Source organism: Pseudorca crassidens, chromosome X (assembly GCF_039906515.1).
Source record: "Pseudorca crassidens isolate mPseCra1 chromosome X, mPseCra1.hap1, whole genome shotgun sequence".
NCBI classification, from domain to species: Eukaryota; Metazoa; Chordata; class Mammalia; order Artiodactyla; family Delphinidae; genus Pseudorca; species Pseudorca crassidens.
The window spans coordinates 19,301,031-19,315,041 of record NC_090317.1 but is presented as its reverse complement, the minus strand read 5'-3'; the positions used below and the strand labels follow the sequence as shown (position 1 = coordinate 19,315,041).

General features: G+C 40.5%; 1 pseudogene; it reads left to right on the top strand.

Moving 5' to 3' along the window:
* Positions 1-250: 250 nt before the first annotated feature.
* On the top strand, positions 251-1,170 carry LOC137217618 (hypoxanthine-guanine phosphoribosyltransferase pseudogene; annotated as a pseudogene).
* Positions 1,171-14,011: the final 12,841 nt, after the last annotated feature.

Genomic DNA, 14,011 nt, shown 5'->3' with positions numbered 1-14,011 from the left:
CCTTCTTTTATGTCTGGGTGATCTATCTATTATTGAAAGTGGGGTTATTGAAGTCCCCTACTATTATTGTACTGTTGTCTATTTCTCCATTCAGATCAGTTAGTGTTTGCTTAATATATTAGATTAGCCAAAAATTTCGTTTGGGTTTTTCCATAAGATGTTACAGAAAAAGCTCATCCCAGACTGCCCTCAGCCCACACGCCAGCCAGCTCCATTATGGTGACCCACAGCTCCAGCATCATGGACCGAATGGCTGGCTTGAGATGTGATGAAGGAGATGGGAGGCCATCACATCACGGGCCTCTGTGTGCTCAAGTGGGGCTATAAATTCTTTGCTGACCTGCTGGATTACATCAAAGCACCGAACAGAAATAGTGATAGATCTATTCCCATGACTGTAGATTTTATCAGACTGAAAATCTACTGTAATAAGCAGTCAACAGGTGACATAAAAGTAATTGTTGGAGATAGTCTCTCAACTTTAACTGGAAAGAATTTCTTGATTGTTGAAGATACAATTGACACTGACAAAACAATGCAGACCTTGCTTTCCTTGGTCAAGCAGCATAATCCAAAGATGGTCAAGGTTGCAAGCTTGCTGGTGAAAAGGACCCCTCGAAGCACTGGTTATAGACCAGACTTTGCTGGATTTGAAATTCCAGACAAGTTTGTTATAGGATATGCCTTTGACTATAATGAGTACTTCAGGGATTTGAATCATGTTTGTGTCATTAGTAAAACTAGAAAGGCAAAATACAAAGCCTAAGATGAGAGTTCGAGTTTGGAAACATCTGGAGTCCCATTGAAGTCACCAGTAAAATTATCAAATGTTCTAGTTCTGTGGCCAGCTGCTTAGTAGAGCTTATTGCATGTATCTTCGAGGAATTGTATCTGTTTTGCATTTTAGAAAGGTCAGTTGCTGCATTCCTGAACTCTTTATTTGCACTGTGAGTCTATAGACTATCAGTTCCCTTTGGGTGGATTGTTATTTCACTTGTGAATGAAAAATCTCTTAAACCACACCACTATTGAATGAAAATATTGAAATTGTATCTGTAAGAAACATTTAAAGAGATGAATATATTAGTTTTTTTAACTGAGATTTTAATTTTTATATAGTCAAGAAAGAACAGAAGTGATTGAATACTGTTAATTATACCACTGTGTGTTTAGAAAAGAAGCAGTTTCATATCAGTGACAGCATTTAGAGGTCATTATGTCGTATAAACCATATGTCCTGGCATTACTTTAGTAGGCTTCAGTAGTATTAAATTGTATTTTCCCGCTTGTTCAGATTATTTCTGGTGAATCTTTGTTCCTTTTAAATACAGGTCAATAAGTTCCAAAAACCTACCACTTTTTGAATTCTTCAATGTAAAAAACCCTTAAAAATAAAGGCTGTCTCTTTAAAAGAAAAAAAAAGGTTACAGAAAAACCCAAAAGAACTTTTTGGCCAACCCAATATTTAGGTGCTCTGAGGTTGAGTACATATCTATTTATGACTGTTAGGTCCTCTTGATGAATTGACCCCTTTGTAATTATAGAGTGACCTTCTTTGTCTCTTGTTATAGTTTTTTTCTTAAAGTCTATTTTGTCTGATATGAATATAGCCATCCCTGTTCTCCTTTGGTTTCCATTTGCATGGAATATCTTTCTCCAATCCCTTTGCTTTGAGTCTATATGTGTCCTTATAGCTGAAGTGAGTCTTCTATAGGGAGCATATTGTTGGTTCTTGGTTTTTTTTTGGTCCATTCAGCCACTCTACGTCTTTTGAGTGAAGAATTTAGCTCATTTACATTTAGAGTAATTTTTGATAGGTAAGGACTCACTAATGCCATCTTATTAATTGCTTTCTAGTTGTTTTGTATTTTTCTTATTCAGGGGTCCCTTATAAAAGTGCCAATAGTCTTGAAAGGTAATCAACTTTTTACAATGGATTTAATAGAATGTCAGAGCCTAAAGGACCTTTCTTAGGTGTATTGACTTATTCTTTTTCTGTGTCTCCCATGAAAATAGTTTTTTATGATCATATAAAAATAAGTGTTCATTTTTTAAAGTTTAGCAACATAAACACACAAAGAAGGAATTAGAGTCACCTGAATTTATTCAACAAACCTGAGATATTCACCATCAACATCTTGGTAACTATCTTTAAAAATTATAGTAGTAGTCCTGGTACCATAATTTGCCAACTGGGTGATTTTGGTAGGTTGTTATCTAAGCTTGTTTCCTCACCTATAAAATAGGGATAATACCCCCTGGGTAGCAAACCTTGTCAATGTGTCTGTGCTTTGCCCAGATCCCCTCAAATACCTTTTACTATTTTTGTGTGCCCATCTTCCCAGCATCTATGTATTTTGCTTTTAAAGTCCAGCACTTGTGAAAGTTTTTACGAAGACTGTCCCTGGGAGACTGGAGCCACTTTTCCTAAAAGTGCAGACAAATCAGAAAATCCTGTGAAATTTAAATCTCTCCAGGGCAGCAGTTAACCAATGGCTGATGCAGAAGTATAAAAGCTCAGCTCTGATGTATAATTTACATGTTAGAGCCTCCCTGAAGGATAAAACTAAGGTTGGGACTTAGCCCAAAATTGCACCTTTTTTTTGCTTCTTATCCTTCTGTATCCTACTTGCCCCACTCTTTCCAGTTCTTCCAGGAGTAATTACTTAATAAACCATGTGCACATGAAACTATCTCAGTGTCTGCTTGTGGCGAACCAGCTTAAGACACTCAGGTTGCTTACTTCACAAGTTGTTGTCAAGATAACTCAAGAAAGTGAAAGTGACAACTTTTGCTAGGTAAAGGGCCCTCCCATGACCATCTTTCTACTTTCCTTTTCAAGAATGAGCTCTATATAAGACTGACACTCAGGATCCATGCAGAACCACCTCTCTAGAAATGAGTCTTTGCCCCTGTTTAGAGTTGAGGAAACTGCCACTCTTTCTAGTCCAGTATTTCTTTCCAGGTATGTTAATCCCAAGAATACTAATAATTATAATTATTATATGTAGAGCTCTTACCATATTCAAAAAGTTTGAATATGTTATCACATTTTATCCTCAAAACAGCCCCCTGAAGCAGGAATTCTTACTATCATCCCCATATTACAGATGAGGAAATGGAGGTCCATAAAAAATAGGTATCATCAAATGCCAGTGCCGGAATTTTAACTCAGGTCACATATTCATGACTTCGGTGTCCAACTCTTGACCACTACACATATTGCCTCCCACTTTTTGCTTACCTCTCACTCAGGGAACTCAGGAATCCTGGTTTTCCTCCCCATACGAGCATCAGGATTTCACCACTTAAAACATGCCTCCATTATATCTTAACATTCACCCCTGAGCGAGTCTCTGAATTTCTGTAGTATACATCTTTGATCTTCGCTTTGGGAAGATCTATATAAAACAGTTTATCTTGACAGGATTCTTCTGAGACTTCTGGGAAAATGAGCTTTTGTCGAGTGTTCATTATGAGCTAGGCACTTTGTTAATCAATTAGCTAATCAGCTCATTTAATTTCCACATAAACCTATGATGTGGGCACTGTTTTTATCAGAAAAGGAAGGAAGATCATTTTGTAGGCGAAAAAATTGAGGATCAAAGAGGTCTTACCCAAAGATCACCCTAGCAGTAGCTGGCAAACCTGGAACTTGGGGCCTATTGACTCCGAAGTTTGAATTTGTTCTTTTTCCATCAGGCTGCCTGTCAACTTTATTTGTCCAAATCTCAAATTTGTCTTGTTGGCTACAGAGCCAAATGTGTTGTGTCTGTTCTTAGTGATGCACTGTTACTGAAGAGGGTGTTTGGTGAATATTCTGGCTTAACCAGGTGCTCAGTCTGATTTTTGCAAGCTCTGTCACATGCCCAGTTTTGGGGAAGGTGAGAAAGAAATGACGAGGCCAAAGGCACTCCGTCTGGTGGCTTTTTTGCTCTTGGCATAGCCAGTCTCCCATTACACACCTAACTGGTCTAAGAGAATAGCAAGAGGGGTAAGAAGATGGGTGGGTGAGAAGGGAGGACATAAGTCTTCTCCCACGTGTGAGCTCAGCTTCCTGCAGGGCTTTAGTTACGTAAGAGGCACTAAGATTTTCTTGGGTGCCTATTATGTGCCAGGCTTCTTCATATGCTATTCCTCCATCATTCGTTCAAAAATCTCTGTTGAGCCCTGTTAATGTAAGGCATTATTTATTTTAGACATTGGAGATATAGCAGTGAACATAACAGGCAAAATACCTGCTGCTCTAGAGCTTGCATTCAAGTGGAAACCAAAGAGAAACTTGCTTTTCTTCCCCCAGCTCTAGCTGCAGCTCCACCCCGGGCATATTTGCTTTTATTTATTCAATACATCAGGGTTCCAAGTGAGAATTCATTTGAAAAAAAAGGACCCTGTTGCCTAGAAGAAAATGAAGTTTGAGAAGGACCATGCTAAACAAATCAGATAATTAGATCTAAAGTAGATCTGTAATTTAAACACAGTGCTTTGGGTTAAAAAAAAAACTTGTTGGAAACTAAATAGTTGCTTTTATCAGAGAACATCATTCTCAGTATAAATCAGTTCTGAGTAAAGGCCTCTGGCTTAGAGAGCAAGAAAGAGATTTGAACACTTTTGTTGTCAAAACTGCAAGAAAACCCCAAGTAAATTAAAATATTGTATTTTAAAATTATCAGGTGAGGGTTAATGACAGCAACATTGCTCTTTCATTTCATTTTCATTGGAACTGCATAAAGTAGATGCTATGATTACCCCATTTCTCAGATAAAGAGACTAAAACTCAGGGAGATTGAGTTCCTTGCTGCTGTTTCTGTGCTTCATCCACACAATCCGTATGTGGAAGGGCTGGGATTTGAATCTAAGTCTGTTTAACTCCAAAGTCCAGACATTTTTTACTTGAGCAGATACTGTCTTTTAGTGAACATGCTTGTGTTTCTGCTCCCTACACTCATACTAATGAAAGACAGTGTTCAAGAGACTTCACTAATGTTTTTCGGCTAAGAAAGAGGAAGAGCAGTGTGGATCCCACAGCTTGTGTCTCAGCTGAGCTTCCTGGGGGTCACCTGACCCAAGGTCCCTGGGCTTCACCATGCCAGTATGGGCCTGCATTTGAAGGAAGGCAGTCTTGCCTCCTGTCAGATTCCAGGGATTGAACTTCATACAGCTACAAAGGAAGCAGCCATTTATTAGATCCTTTCCACTCCTTGAAAATTTCCTGTGATCCCTGCGAAGACAATCCAGGTTCAAGGAGGTGCAATGAAACTCTTTAAGAGAAGGGCCACTGGGGGCACATTGTGCTGCTGAGAAAAGCCAATCAAGCCGTAGAGAGAGAGCTGACAGTGTGCCAAGATTGCAGCTTAGAAGCATGAAGCGTAGAACATTCTTCCTTATTTGCCCCTCAACTCTGGCTTCCTCAAATACCAGTCTCAGAGCCAGTGTAGCTGGCTGAAACATCCAGCAAGTCATGGATGCCCTCAATTGTCAAAACACAGCCAGGTCTTTGAGAGCAGATACAGTGAAATCCACCAGATGGTGATGTTTCCAAACAAGGTGATGTGGAGCATGACTCGGAGCTGCCTGGGAGGTCTGGAATGTTCGCTGATGCTGGACTAAAAGAAAGCTTCACATGTTGCTCAAGAGTCAAAGGGCATCTCTAAAAGCCATGAAGATGATGGGTCTATGCAGAAAGGAAAAAACAACTTGGGGAAGGCTGCTTGGGACCCAGAATCATTTGTTCTCTAAACAAGGAGCCCTTTAGCCTCCTGGGACTAAACGTACCCTCCCTGAGGGCCCTGAGTACTTGATGTCTTGGGGAGAGGGATACATGACTAAAAATTAGGGCTGATGTCAGACATTTCAGCAAGAAAGCAAGTTCCAACGTCTGTCCTAAGATCAGCCCAGATGAGGCCCCATGTCCCACATGATCTATATCAGTGGTTGGCAAACTTTCAGAAAGGGCAGGCCACAGCTTTATTTAGCCCCTCTAATTTAAGGTTGTGCATGCCAGGAATACATTTGAGCATTTGAGGTCTCTTGACTCAACTCTTCACATATGTACAGCAAATATGATTTCTTAAGTGTTCAAAGGCCTTCTTTTAAAATTCAGCTGCAAAAGCAATTTGGCCACTTTTGTGTGATTCCTTGCCTTGACTTTTCCTTGCAGAATATCTTCATGGATGCTTTAATCTACCTTGACAAAATGTAGCCTCCAGCAGTCACCTCCCCCCCACACCCCCCCACCCTCCCGCCCCAGGGTTGTGTCCCTCTGCCTTGCAATTTCCCAGGGGATTAGAGGATTTGTTTCCATAGGGCAAGCCACTGGAATTCTCTTTTCCCTGGTCCTCAAGGACCAGGGAAGCATATGCAGTCCTTCCCTGTAGGCGGCCTCAATTCCTACCAGGAATGTGGACTAGCAGGCTGAGCACCCTAGACCTATCAGAGACCAGCCAAGCATCCTGGCTTCTCTCAGCCTCCTTCTCTTTCTCTTAGCCCTCTTCCCCAGGCTAATTTACTCATTCTCCATGCTGCAGCGGAGGTGTCTTGCCTGAATACTTGGACTAGAAGAGCCTTCTCTCTTAAGCATGCTAATCAGCCCCTTTGTAGCATTAATCGTAACTCTAAATTAAAAATTACTTAAGTTTTTAATGCCTACCCTCTGTACTAGACTGTAAGATCCATGAAGGCGGGGAATTATCAATTTTATTCACCATTATATCCCTAGTGGGTGATAAAGTCAAGCATTATAACGTTCACTTATAGTAAGCCCTTAAATGTGTCAGACATTGCTCTGTGTGCCTACGTGTGTGCTCTGTGTATATTAATTCATTTAATCCTCACAACAATCCTATAAGGTGTGCACTATTATCATCACTGTTTGAGAGGTGAGGAAATGAAAGTGTGGAGAGGTTAAATAGCTTGCCTAAAGTCACAAAGCTAGGAAGTAATAGGGCTGGGATTTAAACTCAAGTAATAGGGCTTCAGAGTCCATGTTCTTAACCATCACACTCTAGTGCCTCTCCCTGAGACTAATACATGAATGGAAATGAGTGAAATGAAATAATCCACCTCTACCATATTCTCCAGTTATGATCAAAAGTAGTGCTTTTCTTGGACCCCAGAAATAATCTTTTGTGTTTAAAACTGGAAGCCAGATGGAAGCAAGCACACAAGTATTGGCAATCTTGGTTTAGAGGGGTCCATCCAAGAATTGTCCTTTGCCTGGCTAACAAGAGAATACCTTGGACTCAACTCATTTCATATCACACATTGAAAAACACATTCTTAAAGCTCAAACAGGGATTTAGGAGGATCTTATCTTTAAGACAAGGCAGAGAAGGCTGAATAATACTGTATTATTGGGATTAGGTTTAGTTATGAGCAATAGTGAATCCCCAAATAAGAGAAGTTTATTTCTCTTTCATGTTTAATAAGTCCTGAGGTCATCAGTTCAGGATGGGGGCATGGTGTTTCTTAGTGACAGGGACTGTGAATGGAGATGTAAATCGGGGAGCAAGAAATAAAGGACTGGAGTTCAGGGCAGAGAAACTCCACTACGTTGTTGGTAGGAATGTAAATTGGTGCAGCCATTATAGAAAAGAGTCTGGAGATTCCTTTAAAAATGAAAAATAGAGTTACCATATGATCCATCAATCCCACTCCTGGACATATATCTGGAAAAGGTGAAAAACTTTAATTCAAAAAGATACAGTCACCCTAATGTTCATAGCAGCACTATTCACAATAATCAAGACATGGAAGCAACCTAAGTGTCTATCAGCAGATGAATAGATAAGAAGATGTGGGAAATATATACAGTGGAATATTACTCAGCCACAAAAAAGAATGAAATATTGCCATTTGCAGCAACATGGATGGATCCAAAGTGAAGTAAGTCAGGCAGAGAAGGAAAAATATTGTATGATATCACTTATATGTGGAATCTAAAAAAGAATAATACATATCAACTTAATTACAAAACAGAAACAGACTCACAGACACAGAAGACAAACGTATGGTTACCAAAGGGGAAAGAGGAGGGAGAGGGATAAATTAGAAGTATGAGATTAACATATACACACTACTATATGTAAAACAGATAACCAACAAGAACCTACTGTATAGCACAGGGAACTATATTCAACATCTTGTAATAACCTAAAATGGAAACGAATCTGAAGCTATACAGCTGAAACTAACACAATATTGTGAATCAACTATAGTTAAAAAAAAAAGAAGAGAGGTTGGGGGTGGGGCACAGAGGTGAGATGATGCTGAATTTGAAGCACCTCTGGGATATCTAGATGAAGATGTGTATCAGAAAGTAAGATATAATGTCAGAGGACTGGACTATAGATACCGATTTGAGAGTCTTCATCTCAGAAACAATAATGAAAGCCCTTGGAGGGATACTATTTCAGAATCTGAAAGTATAAAGAGAGAAGAGAATAGGCCAATATCATGAGGTTTTCAAAATAAGAGTTTCAAGGAGGAGAAGGAAAATCAATAATGTCAGCTGTTGTAGAAAGCTCAAAGAGGATGAAAGCTAAGAAAGGAATATCAGAGACAACAAGCTGAAACTGCCCTGAGCAGTCTTGGGTGGTGAAGAGCTGTGGGAAGTGTTGAGAAGGTGCGGGTATGCAGGCAAAGCAAGGCAAGGAAGAAGGGAAAAGACCCCGATTTCAGGGTACCTAGTGTGGGCAAACGGTGAGGAAGTTTGGGTCCAGGTTGTAGACCACGCATTAAGGTTTTGATGTGTGAGTTGAGGGTGGGCAACAAGGTATGCTCACTTTTACGCAAAGCATGGAATTTCAGAACTGGAAGTGCCTTTCGAAACTTCTTCTAATCCTCAACTGAGCAGTAATAAGAACAAAATTTATGCCCACAAAGCAAAACCTAACCACTTCTGTCCTCAGCTGTTACTAACCAAGGCACCAGCCTTTCCTTGGCCCTATAGGAACCCATGTGGGCAAGACTACAAAACACTCTTCAATCCCATTTAATAAAACAGGGAGTTTTTCCAAAGATTCAAAGTCTGACACCAGGGAATTAATTATCAGTCTTCTTTACAGAGATAAAGTATCGCCTGTGGAGACACCTATAGAGAGAAATATTCTAATTACTATTTGGGTGCCAGAAAACAATATCTGGAATCCCAAGGCAGAGAGAAGTTTTGGAAGCCACTGGACCTTGAAAACTAGAAAGTGGGCCTAGTCTATTGACTTACTACAAGGCTTACTCTGACCAGTCATTAGATATTAGGGATGCAATCAAGGATGGGGATCTCTGTGAGTTTCCAGAAAGCACCTTAGCTAGTTCATAGTAGAGAACCTAGAGAGCTTTATTCTTTACATATGTTCCTTTCTGAGAAGTTACAAAGGGAAGAATCAAGCTCCAAGGCCCAGTAGACCCTGATAGAAGGCTATGCATTTACGGGAGGAAATAAAGGCCACATACAAGGAAAGAGCAATGTAATTTTTAAAAAATTAAATAGTGTTCCGCTCAGCCAATTTTTTAAAATTTAGAAGAAGAAACATAAAAATTCTATTCAATAAATTCAGAAACAAAAAGCATACCTTAGGTGACCCAAAACAGAAACTCTGTAGCCATAAGCAATAACTCCCCATTTCCACCTCACCTCAGCTCCTAGTAATCTCTCCTCTACTTTCCATCTCTGTGCATTTGCCCATCCTAGATATTTCATATAAATGGCATCATATGATATGTGGCCTTTTAGGTCTGCCTTCTTTGGCTTAGCATAATGTTTTCAGGTTCAGATGAGTGGACAGAATTGAAATTCGGCATGGGAGTAGGGGATCACAGAGTGAGGGACAGGACACCCAAGACCCTAAGGGAGATGAAAGCAGAGCGATAGAGACAGAGATGTTACAAAGTGAACAGAGACAGGGAAAGAGGAGACTGGAAGGAATATCCTTCTTGGAGTTGTGACGGTATAAGTCTATGGAGAGGGTGGCTAAAGATAAAATGCGAGTCCCAGACTTAGCAAAGACGTATCAGAGTCATGACTTGACCTCTGAAATGCTCACAAGCTCTGCAACAATTCAGGAACCATCCTTTCTTCACTTGGAACATACTTCTGCATTTATTTTCAAACCGAAGGTTTATTTTTAAATAAAGGTGCATTTACCCATGGAATTCTGAAGGTTTTATATAGTTACAAAGGAATGGCTTAAGTTATAGAAGTCTCCATTAGAATCTTAAAGGAGTTGATTTTCTAGCTTTTTTTGGGGGGGCGGATTTTCTAGCTTTAATCTTTTTTTCCCCCTTGGCTGCGTTGGGTCTTCATTGCTGTGCGCGGGCTTTCTCTAGTTGAGGCGAGTGGGGGCTACTCTTCATTGTGGTGCATGGGCTTCTCATTGCAGCGTCTTGTTGCAGAGCACAGGCTCTAGGTGCACAGGCTTCAGTAGTTGCAGCACGCAGGCCCTAGAGCACATGGGCTTCAGTAGTTGCAGAGTGTGGGCTCAGTAGTTGTGGCGCATGGGCTCTAGGGTGCATGGGCTCAGTAGTTGTGACTCACGGGTTCCAGAGCACGGGCTCAGTAGCTGTGGCGCACGGGCTTAGTTGCTCTGCGGCATGTGGAATCTTCCCGGACCAGGGATCAAACCCATGTCCCCTGCATTGGCAGGTGGATTCTTAACCACTGCTCCACCAGGGAAGTCCTCTAGCTTTCATCTTAAACTATTTATTCCTGAAAGGTTTGCTTCCTGAAAGAACAATGAGATACCACTACACACCTTTAGAGTGGATAAAATCCAAAGCACTGGTAACACCAAATGCTAATAAGAATGTGGAGCAACAGGAACTCTCATTCATTGCTGGTGGGAATGCAAAATGGTACAGCCACTTTGGAAGACAGTTCGCAGTTTCTTATAAAACTAGACACACTCTTACCATATGATCCAGCAATCACACTTCTTGGTATTTACCCCAGTGAATTGAAAAATTACATCCACGCCAAAACCTGCACATGAATGTTTATGGCAGTTTCATTTATAACTGCCAAAACTTGGAAGTAATTAAGATGTCCTTTGATAGGTAAATGGATTAGCCAATTGTGGTACATCCAAATAATAGAATATTATTCATTCTAAGAAGTAATGACTTAGCAAACTAAAAACATTGAGGAACCTTAAATACATATTGCTAAGTGAAAGAAGCCAAATCTGAAAAGGCTACATACTGTGTGATTCCAACTAAATTACAGTCTGGAAAAGGAAAAAGTATGGAGACAGTAAAAAGATCAGAAGTCGCCAAGGGTTCTGGGGGAGGTAAGGATGAATAGGTGAAGCACAGGGTATCTATAGGGCAGTGAAAAATCATTCCACATGATACCTTAATGGTAGATAAATGACATTATCCATTTGTCAAAACTCATAGAACCGTACAACACAGAGTGAACCCTAATGTAAACTATGGACTTTAGTTAATAATAATGTATTGATATTCGCTTATCAACTGCAACATGTATCACACTAACGCAAGATGTTAACAATAAGGGAAAGTGTGTGCAGGGTGGTGAGTAGGGGAGTGGACAGAGTGGGTATATGGGAACTCTCTGTACTTTCTGCTCAATTTTTCTGTAAACTTAAAACTGCTTTGAAAATAAAGTCTGTTGATGGAAAATGAAAGGCAAATAAAAAGGCCACGCACCCTCCGAAAAACGTTGATGTCCTCTTTACATATTTTGTGGTTGTTGCTATTTATTATCTCTATAAAAATACTACCTCGACTAAAATCTGGATTTGATTTGTAACAAACCACCCACATTAAGACATAAATTTTGATTTCCAGTTCAAACTTTGGGAATTATGGACCAAGCTAGCTTAAATCTCTCCAAGAGCAAAGATCATCTAGAATCCATGGAATGACACCAAGATTTTCACCACTCTTTATAGCTTGTCAGTTCTTCTGTCACGTAGCCAGAGGTTTCGGCCTGAGTGGAATATTTACAGTAACCCCTCTTGTGAGGGTTTATTCTCGACTGGAAGCTTGTCCCTGGAGCAGTGGTATTCTTTTATACTTGCTAACTGTATTTGTTTTCAAGGGCTGCTCTGACAAATTATCACAAACTGGGTGGCTTAAAACAATAGAAATTGATTCTTTCTTAGTTCCAGAGGCTAGAAGTCTAAAATCAAAGTGTCAGCAGGGCCATACTCCCTCTGAGACTCTGGGTAGAATCCTTCCTTGACTCTTCCTAGCTTCTGGTGGTAGCCACCAATCCTGGGTGCTCCTTGGCTTAAATCTGCATCACACAGTCTCTGCCTCTGTCATCACATGGCATGTCCCTATGTATCTCTCTGGGTCTCTTCTCCTCTTATGAGGACACCAGTCAAATTTGATTAAGGGCTCACCCTACCCCACTATGACCTCATCTTAACTTGATTCCATCTACAACTACTACTACAACTCTATTTCCAAATAAGGTCCCATTCTGAGGTCCTGGGGGTTAGGACTTTAACATATCTTTGGGGGGACACAAATCAACCAACAATACTAACAGAATAATGAGGTCAAGTTGTGGGCACGGTTTGACTTTTAACGTGAAGCAAAGCCTTCTCAGAAATGACATCTTCTACTGAGAACAGCCTTGGGATTCTACATAGACCAAAAGTCCAACTCTTACTACCATGTACAGTCATGCTTCCTCAGACATCAGGTAGAACATTCATTCAGGGGCTCTTTACCTATAGGCTAATAGCTCTAAAGAGGCTTTTTTTTTTTTAATCAGCCTCACTGGGCAGGACTGTGTAGCTCTTTGAAGCCATCAAACCTGACAGTTCACACCGCATAGGTAGCATTACCCAAAACCAGGCCTCGATCTGAATTATTCACAGCCTCAGTTCTGAACTTTCTGCCCTAGACTTTCCTCCCCACTTATATCTTATTCTTTCAGCTTCTGATCTCATGATTCCTCTTACTGATGATGGTTATACTTGTTCTTTGGACTTGATGTTTAGCACCATTCCTCTGGCTCTGACCAATATCTTTCTTCCTGGACCCCAGTTTGAACTTACCAAAGACTGTTGTAATCATGCATTATGGGCAAATACCCTATAACGTCCACCCATACGCAGCACAGTCACCTGCAGTTAGTGCTCCCATTGAACCATATGAATCAGAGCCAAACATCAAGCCATGACCTCTAAGGTTCTAGGCCATACCTTGTGCTGCCATGAAAAATTGGACCTTCTTTGATCCAGACAGAACCATCCTTTTTCCACTGGGAACATATTGCTGCATTTATTTTCAAAACTGAAAGTACATTTTTGAAATAAAGATTTATTTTCTCATGGAATTATGAAGGTTTTACACAGATATGATGGAAAGTCTTAGGATATAGAACTCTCCTTCAGGTTCTTAATGGTGTCAGTCTTCTGCCCTCATATCTTGCCAGGTACAACCCTAGGAAATGTCCCCAGTAACCTCCTAATTACTACATTCAATCACTTGTTTTCAGCCCTCACACTGCTTGACTTCATAATGCCATTTGACACTATTGACCCCTCCCCATGTCTCAAAAATCAGCTCTCTCTTAAGAGATAGAACCTCTGCTATTTTCTCCAACTTCACAGTCTCCTTTGTTCTCTCCTCTGGCTCTGACCATCCTTTAATCATTGGTCATTCTCCAGGCTCTCTCCTTGGCTTTTTGCTGTCATGCTATACCTTCTGTGGGTGATCCCATTTCCTGTCAAGGCTTCAGTTATATGTTAATGATTTCCAAATCTGTATCTCCAGCCTCGACTTCTTTTCTGAGCTCCAGACCTGTGTATCCAACGACTGGGCACCTCAAGTTCAACGTGTCCAAACAAATCTCATTGCTTATATTGTCTACCTCAGTGAAAGTACCATCAGCCTAGATTTGTTGCCCCATTTCACCCCTCACTTCTAATCTACATGTTCTCTTTCTCTTAAACGACCCTTTCTCTTTGTACTCACTAGCTTTACCCTAGTTGGAGGCTTTACTACACTTTGGACCATTTAAATAGCCTTTTGCCTA